The following is a 4,304-nucleotide window of genomic DNA, read 5'->3' as shown; positions in this document are numbered from 1 at the left end:
TTGCCTGACCGGTCTCTGACGATGGTGGTGTGGGTGGTGGTGGAACCACTATCGAGGTACAAGCGAGTCTGCATGTACCAATGACAAAGGCGAAGCATGCTCCCCGCACATCGTTTGTAGCTCGGCCATGGTCTATAACATCAGAGAAACAACCTCGGTGATGTCCTCCCTCCTAGACGCAACATGCGGTGGTGACCTGCAGGACCTAACACGAGGGGGAAAACAACCATAGAGGTCAGCTTCCTCTCTGTCCACACAATCAACATGGAGCTCGGTCGGGTGAGTGACATCGCAACTATGAGCCTACCAAGGGAGCCTTCACCCTCAGCAGAAAAATTCTAATCCGTGCCTGCTCAGCCGAGACAGACTGCAAATTATCCTGACAGGGAAAATCTTGGCAAATCTAACTGGATCAAATTAAAAGATTCAATGACATTGAACCCATCAGAATGTATACATCAGTGCAATTAATTAAATCTGTAAATAGAGTGGAATATACATTTTTTTTCCTTGAGAGATGTCATGATCATCCTAATGACATGCAATTTCTACGATTTTGCAATCTGTATAGTTCTATAAGAGGCGAACTTTTCCGAAGCATTTGGCCATTAGCAGCTCAAACTTGCTGGAGACGGCCTGTTACGAATCAAGGCCTCTCCAACTCCAAACAACATGGCTTCACAGGCGAGAGGTGAGCTGATTAACCTCCAGTTATCATAGTCCCATTCATTAACCAAGTCATTTTATTTGCCATGCAGCGATGCATACGAAAGATCTGCCTGGACTGATAAATTCTGGGGCCGCGAAGAAGGGTAGTATTCATCCTGGTGGATATTATCATCATAGCTAGCCTCTTCAAATTTGGCCTTATTTTACATTGAAAAGCCTAGCCAGCTGCCAGCCTTCTAACATCTTAATCACATGCATGCATGATTAATTAGGTCTAGATGCACCATCGTCGACTGATTGACTGATATTGCCGTGCAGGGAAACATGTGCCTGTGCAGCAAGAGGCATCTTCTACTGGTTAGTACTCGAGCATTCGAACTTGCATGACCATCGTCGACGTCGGGCACCTTTTTGAACTAACTTTCTTTCCCTGTCTCCCAAAGCTTCACCTTTTCTTTAGTTGTACAAGTTTTACATGACCAAATAATCGACGGATTCTCTAAAGTTTATTGATCCCCTGTGATTTCACATTTCTGTGCAGCATCTAAAGCTAAAGCGCCAAGTACTGCCCCACCGCCAACGCTTAACAGCAAAAATGGAAAGCCAGCCAACCCAGGTATACGAACTATAACTGTTCATCTGCATATATATTGTGCGTGTGGCTCTCCAGAAACATGACACGCTGAAATTTTATTTTGTTAGGCGGCAAGGCTCCAAAGCGGTGAATACCGGATTCACACATACATTTTAAAACTCTCATGTGGATTGATGAAGAAGAATAATGATCTGGACATCATTTGGCGTGCTTTGTCTATGAAATAATACATATACCAAAGACTCTAATAGTATGTAAGAAGTTAAGAGGTGGAAAAGAAATATGGATCGATCTATTGCATGTTTGTAGTTTGTACGTCCTTGGTGGATTTTGTCACTGTCCTAAGTTCATGTATTGGTATTGTATTGAATTCACATCTATTATTAAATTTGGATTGTATTGAGTTTTAACTTCTTTTTTGCCATGGAGTGAATTTTATCTCTTTTTCTCAAACCTGTGAATTTTATGTTGAGCGCTGTCAATTTGGAACATTAATAAACTCTGCTTCAGATAAACAAGTAATCTATCACATTGTGACCTCAAACGAACTGAATATACTTTCATGGGAAATTTTGTAATTAATATCAGCATTTTTTGGGGTTTGGGATGTTAAACATGTATGTTACAGAGAGTTGTGGGCGCATCCCTTGTGTATCTTGCGCCACACGTATAGGAGATAGAGATATGCCTTTTCTTTCTGTTTAAATATGTCTTATCTCTTCTTCTCAATCTTATCTCTGTAACTCCCTTCGGTTGGCTATCTCCACCAATTCTGTAACCCTCACGATCTCCTACGAGCGTCCCAATCAATATATACACGAGGGCTCTCATGTATGAGGGTTGAGACGCTTCTATTATTCTCTACATGGTATACAGAGCAGGCTCTTCCGATTGCATCTAGCTCATACCGCTGCTTCATCTCCATCGTCCCCAACCTTCGTTCTTCAGCCCGCCACCCATCCCCTCATCGCCATGTCCACCTCCACCGCATCAACCCAATCTGGTCTCAACTACAACACCTCCGAGCCGCTTACCCGGACGAACTATGTTCTCTGGAAAGCACAAGCAAGATCCCAAATAATGGGCGCCGACTTGTTTAGCTACATCGACAACACCATCCAGGAGCCTCCCAAGATCATCACCACCAAAGATAAAGACGGCAAAGATCAGGCCATCCCCAACCCTGCTTATGCCCCCTGGCTTGTCCAGGATCAACAGATTGTTGCTTACCTTCTGCGCAATCTGTCCAAGGAAGTCCTTGTTCAAGTTGCATCGCTCGAGACGTCGCATGCGATATGGACTGCCTTGGCCACCATGTTCTCCGATGTTTCACTGTCCAGGGCAAACAATCTTCATGCCGCGCTCACCAACACCCAGAAAGGCTCCCTCTCGGCCTCGGCATACTTCAATCACATGCGCTCCCTCTCTGATGAGCTCGCGGCGGCGGGCAAACCACTCGGGGAGGGGGAGCTCATCTCCTTCATCATCACCGGACTTGACATGGATTATCAACCCATCATCTCCGCACTGGACGTCCGCACCGAGCCCACCGTCGACATCCTCTTCTCCCTCGTGGCAAACTTCGACCAGCGGGTCGAGATGTTTCAGGGCAATGGCAATGGGGGCTTCAAATCCTCAGCCAACGTTGCATCATGGGGTCGCTCTGGTGGTGGCAAAGGAGGCTATTGATGAAGCTATGTACCTAGGGTAGGGTCATAGGCCTGACCTAGACACCCTCCCTTAGGACATTACCCTAAAGCCAGGAGCATTCGAAGGATAGTATCATCCACTCGACCAGAAGCATTCCACTCGGAAGACTCGAAGTCACTCGACCGCGACAACTTTCACTCGACAGACAGAAGATCTAAAGTCACTCTGCACAGCAACGGTCGGACGTTTACTTCATAGACTTAATGATCATTTATGTCACTTTATTACTAGCGTTACCAGTAACGCCCTCTCTTGATGTACCTTAAACCCCTTGTAACGTGGGCTGGCTGGGGTCTGGGCGCACTCTATATAAGCCACCCCATCCACTGGCACAAGGGTTCGCACCCCCTGTAACACACACACACACACACGCACGCATAATTAGGTCGACCGCCTCCGGGCACCGAGACGAAGGGCTATTACTTCCTCCGCCAAGGGCCTGAACTCGTAAAACTCGTGTGCACAACTTTGCCATAGCTAGGATCTTGCCTCCTCATACCTACCCCCCATTCTACTGTCAGTCTTAGATCCACGACAATTGGCGCCCACCGTGGGGCAGGTGTCTTAGCGACTTTTTGGTGGAGTTGCGATGTTTTCTGATTCTCATCATCATGGTTTCCGCCGGCGGACTGGCTGAGGGCCGCGAGATCCGTCTCGGCGCGCTCGTTTTCGTTGCCGACGACTCCGCTTGGCTGCAGGAAGCTCCACTCGACGTCGAGGCGCTCCCCGTCCGCGGGGCGACGCACTTTTGCGCGTGCGTCCGTGGCGTCCTTCTCCGGCAGCCGTCGACCCAGTATCGGTCGGCTCCTATGGTGTCCTCGCCCCCGCTGTTCGCCGGCGCAAGCGTTCTGGTCGGTCGCGGCTCCAGCGGTGGGTGAGACACACGGTGGCTCGTCAGTCGGCCACCCCACAAGTCACGGCAATCGAGCCCGACGAAACTCTCTACGGCCTGTTCGACTGGCTCCGTCGAGACCGCATCCGAGTGCAACAGCAGCGATCCCGCGACAGAAGTCTTGATGGTCAACGGACCATGCAGTCCTCCTGGCTTCCCCTGCGACGACGGTGGTGATGGCGGCGGCGATCCATCGCGCGTTCACGAGGAGTACCGCCCCGAGCCACTTTCTTCGCAACAGAGGGAAGAGCTTCGCCGCCGCAATATGGATGCGCTTCACACTCCTATCGTTGGAGAAACCCCCGAGGCCCGGGCCTTGGAGGAGGTGCGCCTGACCAACTTGGCTGAGCGCACTCGACTGGAGAACCTACAGCATGCCCTCGACGAGCGTGCTCGGCAGCGGATCCCTGAATCCAGTCGACGACAACTTTTTCCACC

General features: G+C 49.6%; 1 long non-coding RNA gene across 1 annotated transcript; it reads left to right on the top strand.

Annotated features, from left to right (window-relative positions):
• Window positions 1–605: 605 nt before the first annotated feature.
• Window positions 606–1,674, top strand: LOC109764921 (uncharacterized). The gene is made up of 5 exons (XR_002233271.4): window positions 606–691; window positions 759–812; window positions 988–1,026; window positions 1,211–1,285; window positions 1,372–1,674. It is a non-coding gene; the product is annotated as an uncharacterized lncRNA (long non-coding RNA).
• The last annotated feature ends 2,630 nt before the right edge of the window (window positions 1,675–4,304 follow it).

This window comes from Aegilops tauschii, chromosome 1 (genome assembly GCF_002575655.3).
Source record: "Aegilops tauschii subsp. strangulata cultivar AL8/78 chromosome 1, Aet v6.0, whole genome shotgun sequence".
NCBI classification, from domain to species: Eukaryota; Viridiplantae; Streptophyta; class Magnoliopsida; order Poales; family Poaceae; genus Aegilops; species Aegilops tauschii.
The sequence above is the reverse complement of the archived record's forward strand: the minus strand, read 5'-3'. Positions and strand labels throughout refer to the sequence as shown.